This window comes from Rhincodon typus, unplaced genomic scaffold, assembly GCF_021869965.1.
Source record: "Rhincodon typus isolate 14 unplaced genomic scaffold, sRhiTyp1.1 hic_rhity00002455, whole genome shotgun sequence".
Taxonomy (NCBI): domain Eukaryota; kingdom Metazoa; phylum Chordata; class Chondrichthyes; order Orectolobiformes; family Rhincodontidae; genus Rhincodon; species Rhincodon typus.
In genome coordinates this window covers 14,025-25,000 of record NW_025968093.1, presented here as the reverse complement: position 1 = coordinate 25,000, position 10,976 = coordinate 14,025, and the positions used below count along the sequence as shown (strand labels likewise).

General features: G+C 41.7%; 1 long non-coding RNA gene across 2 annotated transcripts in view; it reads left to right on the top strand.

Moving 5' to 3' along the window:
- Window positions 1-1,935: 1,935 nt before the first annotated feature.
- The window catches only part of LOC109916674, a 22,859-nt gene continuing 13,818 nt past the window's right edge, over window positions 1,936-10,976 (top strand). The window contains exons 1-3 of one of the 2 annotated variants that reach the window (XR_007261370.1): window positions 1,936-2,058; window positions 2,181-2,336; window positions 2,681-2,785. This is a non-coding gene — a long non-coding RNA (uncharacterized LOC109916674). The remainder of the gene's footprint in view (window positions 2,059-2,180; window positions 2,337-2,680; window positions 2,786-10,976) is intronic. The other variant, XR_007261369.1, reaches the window with a different exon arrangement.

Below are 10,976 nucleotides of genomic sequence, written 5' to 3'. Positions count from 1 at the left end.
TCCCAGCCTATCCAGCCTTTCTTTATAACTCAAACCTTCCATACCTGGCAACATCCTGGTAAGTCTCTTCTGAACTCTCCCTAGCTTAATAATATCCTTCCTAAGTTAGAGAATATCAAAGTAATAGATTGAAAAAAATGGTCATTTTAATGTGATGAAAAGAATACTGGGAGAGAAACTGAAAGGTTATTTTGAGAGCTGGAAAGATGGAACATCATTAAAATAAAGTATAGAAATAAGTAGTCTATAGCATTCATTAGAAATTAAGTCCTCCTAAAAGAATAGCCAACAATGAAGAAAGACAAATGAATGAAGAGAGAAGGGTAATATTGAAACTAAGAATGAAGACCAGATTTAACAAACACAGATAATAAAGGAAATTATAACAAAATAGGACACGAGATGTCGGGAAAGGAGTGAAGAAACTTTTAAGGCCTTCAAAAAATTAAATTCACAGGGAATATACAAAGAAATGAAAAAAATATATAAACGGATAAAATGCAAATTAGGCTAGGAATATATAAAATATTCCCTGTAAATTCTCAATGTTCCATGCAGCTTGATTATTTCAATGTGCAATGCATTTACATTACTTGCACAGCCACACGCACATGGTGTCTTACAGGGAATAACTTGTGATCAACCTAAACAGAAACCGCTGGAGAAACTCAGCAGGTCTGTAGAGAGAAAGCAGAGTTCACGTTTTGAGTGCAGTGACCCTTCTTCTCGTAAGCAACCTATTTTGTACTTCCCAGATTGCCATACAGCTATACACACATATCACAGTACAGTGGAAACATTAAGCAGAATCACAAAAAAGTTAATGTTTCGAGTCCAGTGACCCTTCTTCAGAACTGTTCTGAAGAAGACTCATACTGGATTTGGAACATTAATTCTGTTCCTCTCTCCACAAGTGCTGCCAAACTTGCTGAGTTGCTCCATAATTCTATGCTCAGTTCAGATTTCCAGCAAATGCAGTATTTTGCTTTTATGGGGAAAACTTGCAAGGAGACCAGAATTAGAAGGCTGTAAATTTAAGATAGTCATAGTAAATCCAATGAAGAACTCGGGGGAAATATTCTTACTCAAGTGGTAAGTGAACTCACTACTGCATAGAGTAAATGAAAAAAGTAGCACAGGTTAACTTTAGGAGAGGCTGAATAAGCAAATAAATAAAAAAGAAGAATAAAATGGTACGATGACTGGGTTAGATGAAAAGGGTTGAGGAAGAAGCCCATATGCTGGACCAGTTAGGCTGTGTGGTCTCTTTCTGCGTTATTGACTTGACATAGCAATAACTGTGTTTGGGGGTGTTTTAATGTGATGGACTTACCACTGGACTATTAATCCAAAGACCCAGGAAATGTTCTGAGGACCTGTGTTCGAGTCCCGCCATAGCAGATAGTGAAATTTGAATTCAGTAATAATCTGGGAGGGGAAAAAAAGGTCTAATGAAACCATAGGCAATTGTCAGGAAAAAAAAATCTTGTTCATTAATATACTTTAGGGAAGGAAATCTGCCATCCTCACCTGGTCTGCCCTAAATGTGAACTCCAGGCTGCAGCAATGTGTTTGACCTTTAACTGTCCTCCAGGCAATTAGGGATAGGCAATAGATGCTGGCCTAGCCATTGATGCCCAAATCCCATTAAAAAAAAAGCCCCTAAAAAGCTTTCGTAAGTTATTACACAATACCTTCCTGCCTATCCCATTCTGCTGCACATTCACGTCCTCAACTGAGCACAAGCATGGAAATTGAATTAAAATCTGTCCATGCCTTCCCAGCGAATGCTGATCCCTGTTGAACAGCAATCCATCTTATGCATTCAATGCAGAGTTCCATTTTACAGAGAAAATGCCTTCTAGGAGATAACAGCATAAGCTCACTGTAAATATGTTGTACTTTGTTATATGACGGAAACTCTAGCAAGCCATTTATCACCAGCATTGACAACATTAACTGCACCGATAGAGTCAACAACAGTGACTGCTCCAACGAAGTCAGTTTCATGCTGTAATCGAACATCTTCCAGCTCTCCAGTCATTGCAGACACCACAGGTTGGTTGTTGATTAAGGCAAGTGCAGCCTAGAAAATGAAATGCTGTTGAAGATTTCATGGAAGTTGTGTACATATCAGTTTATCCTAAATATTGCCCATTTATATATTAATTAAAACGTAGGACTGGGACTCTTAGCTACAGCATGGACAGCAGTAAGGCCTTCAGCTCCAAGTTCCTCGACAACTGAAACAGAATTTCGAGCAGCAGTACTCTCTGACAGCACTCAGAAAGCAACAGCTGAAACAACAGTCACTTACAGTACTGATGGGACCACAGGTCAGTAGATGTAGTGTATAAGACATGTCATGCTTCTTATGGTAGTCTAGGGTGGGCTTGGATTTGCAATCACATTGATAGATTACCAATGATGATGGTAATCTATCATTATGGATGCAAATCAATTAAAGCTGGATTGTTAAACCTACTGTTTGTCACTACAGCATAGCTCAGAGGATACTGGAGCACTATAGCAGGCATCGTTCCTCATCCTGATATGCAGTACAGTATAAACGCAAGCCATCCCTGCTGCTCATGTAACACCACAAAAATACATTTTTGAAGTTTAAAGTGAAAGCTAGCTAATTGTGAACATTCTTCATCTTATATTAATGCCAACTTAGGAACAGAACCAATAACAACCAAGACAGCACTGGCAGAAAGGACAGTAAATCCCTCTACAGCATCAGAAACAGCTTCTGACGTTACTGGCTCTATTGGCACCACAGGTCAGGTAGAACCTTCACCTTTTCCTACAAGCTTGCTACTTGAGCCTTTGGGCTGTAATTAGTAACAAATGTTCAGAATCATACCTTATGCTACAACATATTTTTGCTTGGTTCAGCCTTTTCACCATTTCCCTGGCCTGTGCTGAGGAAGTTATCAGTACTACAATTAATTGTGTTGACCCCGGGCAAGAGAGGGGGAAAGGTGATTAGCCAGGTCACCCAGTGATTCCTGGTGGAAAGTGGTTGTATGGACAGAACATGACCAGACTGGGCTCAAGTGCACCTACCGTCTAATATCTTGTTGATGCTTGCTGTATAGTTCTTCTATGCTTTAATTCCCTCTTCACTGTTCTAATGCACTATTTCTCTCACATTCTAACCCCTGTAAGTCTAAGGTCATTCCAAAACTCTGTTCCCCATGCCTTCACTCGGAACAAGACCCATTCACCTACAGTCCTATGTTTGTTTGTATGTACTGGCTTCTAGATCTTGACTTTAAAATTCTCATCCATATATTTAAATCTCTTCATTGCCTCAGCCTTCCCTATCTCTGCAATCTCCTCCCACCTCAGGATCGTCAAGATATCTGCAGTCATCTAAGTCTGACCTCCTGAGCAATCTCAATTTTAGTTACTCTACTGTTAATGATTGTGCTTAAGCTGCCTGGACCATAAACTGTGGCCTTCACACCTGACACACCTCACTATCTCTCTTTATTCCTTTAAGATGCTCCTTAGACCTACCTCTTTGATCAAACATTTTATCATCTGACTTAATATCTCCTTAAGTGGTTAACATCATTTTGAAGGAATCATAGAATGGTTACAGCACTGAGGAGGCCATTTTGCTTGTCATATCTGTGCTGGCCCTTTGAAGGAGCAGTTCATCTCATGCCACTCTCCTGCATTTCTCAAATGTTTCCACAAATCTTTCCTTTTTCCGATAATAATCGAATTCCCTTTTGATTCAGATGCATCTGCCTCCAGCTTTTTCACTCAGTGCTTTCCAGGCCCTTATCCCTCACAGTGAGAATACGTTTTTCTTCATGTTGCTATTGTTTCTTTTGTGTGACCTCTGGTTTATGATCCCTCATCAATGGGAACAATTATTGCTATCAAATCCCCTCTCAACCTTCTCGTCTCCGAGGTGAATAGTCCCAACATCTCTAGCCTGTCTCCATTTTTGAAGGCTCTCATTCCTGGAACCATTCTTACAAATCCTCATAGTATTATAAAATCCCTACAGTGTGGAAACAGGCCATTCGGCCCAACAAGTCCACACTGACTCTCCACAGAGTATTCCGCCCAGACTCACCCCCACCACCCTATCCCTGTCACCCTGCCTTTCCTATGGCTAATCCACCTAACTTACACATCCCTGAACACTACAGCACCCGGAGGAAACCCACACAGACATGGGGAGAGTGTGCAAACTCCACACAGATAGTTGCCCAAGGCTGGAATTGAACCCGGGTCCCTGGCACTGTATGCAGCAGTGCTAATGACTGAACCTTCATATTCTCTAGTACCTTCATATTGTTTCTCAAGTGTGTGCCCAAAGTTGAGGTCAAGTGAATGTTTTATACAAGTTTTGCATAACCCCTTGCTTTTGAACCCTATAGCCTATTGATAAGGCTCAAGATGCCATATGCTCTATTAATTGCTCTGTCAGCCTGCACTACCATCTTCAATAACTTGTCTGCGCGCACGCACACACACGCACACACACACACACACACACACACACACACACACACACACACACACACTCAGATCCCTCTGCTCCTGTTAGTATTGTAGCCTTTCTTTCATATTGTCTTTCTCCATTCTTCTTAGCAAATTAATCACTTCACACTTCTCTTCATTAAATTTAATCTGCCACTTATCTGCCCATTCCACCACCCTCTTCATATCCATTTGAAGTTCTACACTATCCTTCCAACTTTTTTATTATCCACAAATTTTGAAATTTTACCTTTGTATACCAAGGTCTAGATCATTCATGTATATCAGGAAGAGCAGGGGCCCAACCTTGCTCCAATCCACAAAAGTAGCTATTCACCACTACATTCGGATTCCTATCATTCATCCAAATTCTTACCCATGTTTCTACGATCTCTTTTACTCCATGTTTGGTTGCAAGTTTGTTGTTCATTCTTAGGTCATAGATCATGGAATTCCTACAGTGTAGAAACAGGCCCTTCAGCCCAACCAGTCCACACCAACCTTGGAGCATCCCACCCAGACCCATTCCAATATAACCCACCTAATCTACACATCCCTGAACACTATGGGCAATTTAGCATGGCCAATCCACCTAGCCTGCACATCTTTGGACTGTGGGAGGAAATCAGAGCACCCGGCAGAAACGCACGCAGACACAGGGGGAATGTGCAAACTCCACACAGACAGTTGCCCGAGGGTGGAATTGAACCTTGGTCCCTGGCGCTGTGAGGCAGCAGTGCTAGCCACTGAGCTGCTGTGCCACCCCTTCATCAAGTGCCTTTGGAATTTTGTGTTCAGGACATCTAGAGTTCTACTTTTTCAACACTGTCACCTCATTTAAAAATCTGCGCTGGCTAACCCATATTTGTCCAAGTGACTATTAATTTTATCCCGAATTATCCTTTTCAGAAGCTTTCCCACCATCAAGGTTAAACTGACTGACCTGTAGTTGCTGAGTTTTTCTTTTACCATCTTTTTTGAACAAGGGTGTGACATTAGCAATTCTCTAGGCCTCTGGCACCACCCTTTAATTGAAGGAAGATTGGAAAATTGTGGCCACTGTCTTGATAATTTCCACTCTCACTTCTTACATTATTATTGAGTGTATCTCATTCGTTCCAATGCCATATCAAATTTAGAACTTGTTTGTAGTCAGTTTTAAAATCTAACTATCTAAGCTGCATTCTCTTTCACTATGATCTGGGCAAGCAAAGGGTTCATTTAATATCTTAACCATGCCCCTGCCTCAGCACATAAATCCCCAATTTTGTTCCCAATAAGAACATAAGGACGAGAAGCAGGAGTGGACAACTCAGCCGCCCAAGCTTGTTCTGCTATTTAATACAATCATGGAGGATCTCATCTCGACCTCAGTTCCACTTTCCTGCCTGCTCTCCATAATGCTTTAATGGTTCTTAATTAAAATTTAGTTTGTCTCCCTCTTAAATTTATTCAGTGTCCTGGCATCCACTGTACTCTGGGGTAGTGAATTCCATAGATTCACAGCCCTTTTTTGAGAGAGGTAATTTCTCCTCATCCCTGTTTTAAATCTGTTACCCCTTCTCCTAAAGCTGTTGCCTCTCATTCTAGATTGCCCCACGTGAGAAATCCTTTCTATGTCTACTTTGTCAATCCGCTTTTGCATCTTTTATACCCCAATTAGATCTGCCGTTGTTCTTCTAAGCTCCAGAGAGTATTGGCCTAAACTGCGCAATCTCTCTCCATAAGACAAATCCCTTAACTCTGGAAATAATCTCATGCACCTCCTCTTAACTGCCTCCAATGCAACCACGTCGCTGGTTGGGTAAGGGGACCAAGATTCTATGCAATACTCTAGGTGCGGTCTCACTAATGCCTTGTACAGTTCCAGCAACACTTCCTGAATTTTATACTCCATTTCTACAGCAGCAAATGCCAAAATTCCATTTGCTTTCCTTAATACCTTAGTTTTCTATGATTCATGCACAGGACACACAGATTCTTCTGCACTGAAGAGCTCTGAAGTTTCTCTCCATTTAGATAATAAATTGCCTTTCTAACCCTCCAACCAAAATGGATAAATTCACACTTATCCACATTGAACTTCAGCTGGCAAATTTTGGCCTACTCACCAAAACTATCCATATCCATTTGTAAATTTCTCGTTTCTCCATTGCAACTTAGTTTACCACCTAATTTAGTGTCACCTGCAAGTTTGGTTATTGTATTTCTATTTTCACCTTCATCCACTTACTAACCCTTTTACCATCTTTGTGCCTGTAGTAGCCTTTTGAATTACCTCTAATGTTAGCTGCCAGTCCCTTCTCATAATCTTTCTTTGCATCTTTAATTTGCTTTTTCAATTCCTTTCTGAACCTTTTATATTGGCCTGATTCTTAATTCCTTAGAATCCTGTCATAAGCACACTTTATCTGCTTTCTCGTCATCTCTATCTCTTTTGTTATCCTAGGAGCTCTGGGGTTCTTTCACCTATTGTTTCCACACATGGCAATTTATCTTGACAGTACTTGAACTATCTCATGTTTTTAAAGGGAACTTATTGTTCAGTTACAGCTTTATCTGCTAATCTTTGAATTTGATTTCTAATGTTGTAAAGTGCTTTGGGGTGTTGTATTATTTTTGGTTTGCTATATACATATAAGTTGTTGTTGTTACTTGTGCATAAAGAATGGCTGCTGGATGAGGGACAAAGAAGTAAATAGAGTCCTTCAAATAATAGCCAATTCAGCATCTTCAAGAAAGATTCGAGAAAATTGGATACTAAATACCAAGATTGTATATTTAAGAAAAAGAATAACAAGCAACTTCAAATAGCCAGGTCCAGATTGCTGTGTTAGTGACACAAGACTGAGATGTAGCCAACAAACAATTGAAGCTGAAACTGACTCACATTCCAGTCTGTTCTTTGTGATTGATGTTCCAACTGTATTGTGCAAGATCTCCCATCCAGGTTTGTAATATGACGACAGGGACCATGCAATGCCCTAAAAAATGTTCATTACAAACCATTGATTCCATTGTAAGTGGAAGCCCTGGGAGTTATACCATAGGGTGGGCAGTTGAGATGTTGGGTATAGTCTCAGAATATCTCCAGGTTAGGCAAGGATGCTTTACGGACATTAGTGTTTTTTACATTGTGTTGCTGTTACATGTTATTGATTAACTCAGTGAATGTCATCAAAAGGGATTCTCCCAGGACGATGAGCAAAGTACGGTTCATTGAGGGAAAATACCACATGATAAGTCTCCAATAATAAGGCCAAAAGGATGCACAAGATATCTTATACAAATCTTACACTATTCATTGCTAGACACAACTGAAGCCAAACATTTTGATTTGAAAGACACAATATGGAGCATTTTGTAAAGGAGGAAACATACCAAAATCCAGCAGTACTCAATGGAATTCATATTCAAAGCCAGGGGAATTTCAATAATGGGCAGAACAGTGAAAACTTTGGTTATCAAGCTAATCTGTAGCACAGACTGTAATTTTATTTTGCATTAAAATGGTGGGAGCAATTTCCAGCAGCCAGCCACCCTGTTATTCCTGTAAAGCAGGGCAACCAGCAAATAAACTATTTGTTTTGAACACTTCATAGAATCAAAGATCATAGAATCCCTACAGTGCGGAAACAGGCCCTTCGGCCCAACAAGTCCACACCGACCCACAGAGCATCCCACCCAGACCCATCCCCCTATAACCCACCTAATCTACACACCCCTGAACACTGCGGGCAATTTAGCATGGCCAATCCACTTAGCCTGCACATCTTTTGGATTGTGGGAGGAAACCGGAGCACCCGGACGAAACCCACACAGACACGCGGAGAATGTGCAAACTCCACACAGACAGTCGCCCAAGGTCTTGGTCTACCAGACTCCATGGGCCTCAAGATAGGCAGGCTGTGCTCTCTCAAACTGACTGAAGCCTTAACCAAATATTTAATCTGGGGTCCTCCATGGTCTCTTTGACAATGCAGCAATGTTAATGATCGACAGAGAGGAGCATGCAGTCTGCCTGGTGGAACTACCAGATCAACCATGACCTGGTTGAATGGCAGAACAGGGTAGAGGGGATGGAATGACCTCCTCCCATTAATCTTCCTCTGATCCCTGAGTCCTTAAAGGGAGAACTGCAAGATGTGGAAAGAAGAAAACTGGAAAGAGTTAGGCAACTGATTTTAGGATGGGCCAGGAGGACAATGAATGGTTTTCGTACCTCCATAAATACTCCAGCCAATATTCATTGCCCATCCCTAACTGCACAGAAGGCAGTTATGAGTTAACCACATTTCTGAGAGTCTAGAGTCACATGTAGGCCAGACCAGATAAGGATGGCAGACTTCCTTCCTTAATGAGTGATCCAGGTTGGTTTTTCCTGACAAATGACAGTGCTACATAGTCACCATTAGTTCATATCTTTAATTTCAGTCTTTTTATTCAATTGAGATTCTCCCATCTGTCTTTGTGGGATTTGAGCCCAAGTCCAATGGAATACTAGCCCAGTGTCTTTGCCATCACCATCTTCACTCCACAACCCCCTCTCAGCAGTGACTTCCAGTTGAGCTCTGCAGATGTGAGCCTCGGTTTTCCTAGTCCCTCGACCGCCAAGCTGCCTTTCATTGCTCGCTTGGCAGAGTCAAATGAAGCCAAACTACAAAAATGTTTGCAGCCTCTTGTTATGGCTATTGAGTGGTTGATGAAATCGCCTCACCACCTGCTTGGATCTGAACACTATCTGCAGTGCGTCACCTCTGTTTTCCAGAAATATCACTATGAGCAGTTTTCTACATACAACAGAATGTTCCATGACAAGCTTTCAAAAATAAAAAGTACACACTATTTTGCATTATAAAGTTTCTATCAGTAAGTGTATAGCCTCTATGCAGAGGATAAGCCATTTGATCTCAAAATCAATTTAAAAGGTCAATTAAAGATCAAGAACCAGTCACCTTTAGCAAAATGAACTTGACAGAGACACAGTGCTCTGACATTCTCTACAATTGACAGAACTGAAATTGGTGCAAATGAAACACACTACTGTCTCCATCCCACACTTTTACAATGGTTCTGATACACTCTTGATTGAAGCCACAAAACTCTAATATACGAGGGTCATCAAAGCTTTAATAAAGGTTTAGCTGCAGAATGAATTCACAGTGCATGGCAACACAACTTCTAAACGATTCTCTACTCACTCTTATCCCCCTACGACATTCACCTCACTCCTTCCCTGCTCCATCCTCTCCCTTTTTCTTTCCCTCTGTCCCTCATCAGCCCTGATGTGCTTACTTGACACCTCCCTTCCTCCTTTCCTTTTCCCCTGCTCTCCTTACCTTTCCTTCTACTTACCCCATTCCCTGCCCTGTTCGCTCCTCTTCTCTGTTCGCCCATTCTTCTCCCTCACTCTGTTCCCAGCCTCACTCATTTTCCCCGCTACTCACTTCTCTATTCTTTCTGCTACTTCTCTCCACCTCTCCCTATTCCCATCCTCCTTTGCTTCAACTATCATTATCCATCTCTGACACCTTCTTGAAATCTCTGCTTCTCCAGATTCCCCTCTACCTTCAGCTCCGTCCGCTTCCTTGGTGCCTCCTACACACTCCATGACTTGCCTATCCTCCAACCCTCCTCTGCCTGAAAAAATGTCATCACTCCCCCTATGCAATGTGGCGGAAGATTTAATTGGTATATAGTGAAGAATTACTTGTACAGAACTTCTCCCAGAGACACACTTTTCACTGCAACTGGCCCCACCTCACACCAGTACTAAGCTCTCTTTGTAAAACTCAACTCAAATTTACATGTCAGATTTAAGGCATAACCGACAAGTTGGAAACATATCAATGAACTGACAAGGCATATATTCTGATTGTCTTTATTATTCTGTTGATTACCTCTCCCTCCTCTCTCTCCCCTCTGGCCCATTTGATTTAGTCTTCCTGAATACATGTCCCTTGGCTGTCTCTTGATAACTTTTGCTCTCACTGTCGGCTCACGTCCATGTTTCTCCCGAGCAGCCAGATCCCGACCATTCTTAGTGCCTCAGATTTCTCCATCTGCCTCCATCGGTAATTGGACAAAGATTGTTGCCAGGCAGAGGCTGGGCCTTTTCTTCCTCTCCCTGGGTTTGCTCAATCTCTGTCATTCTTCTGCTCAATCCTTAAGTAACCTGTTGCAGGATTCCCTCCCTCCTGAAGCTAAGGAGGGTGAAAAGAGATTTGTGGGTAGAAATTCAGTCGCGGCTGTTTTCGAGCATGCAGGGCAAGACATGTCTGAACTAGGAGGTACGCCAAGCACTGGCCCGAATTCAAAATTGTTTTGTGAAGGGTAGATCGTGCCTCACAAATCTTATTGAGTTCTTTGAGAAGGTGACCAAACAGGTGGATGAGGGTAAAGCGGTTGATGTGGTGTATATGGATTTCAGTAAAGCGTTTGATAAGGTTCCCCATGGTAGGCTATTG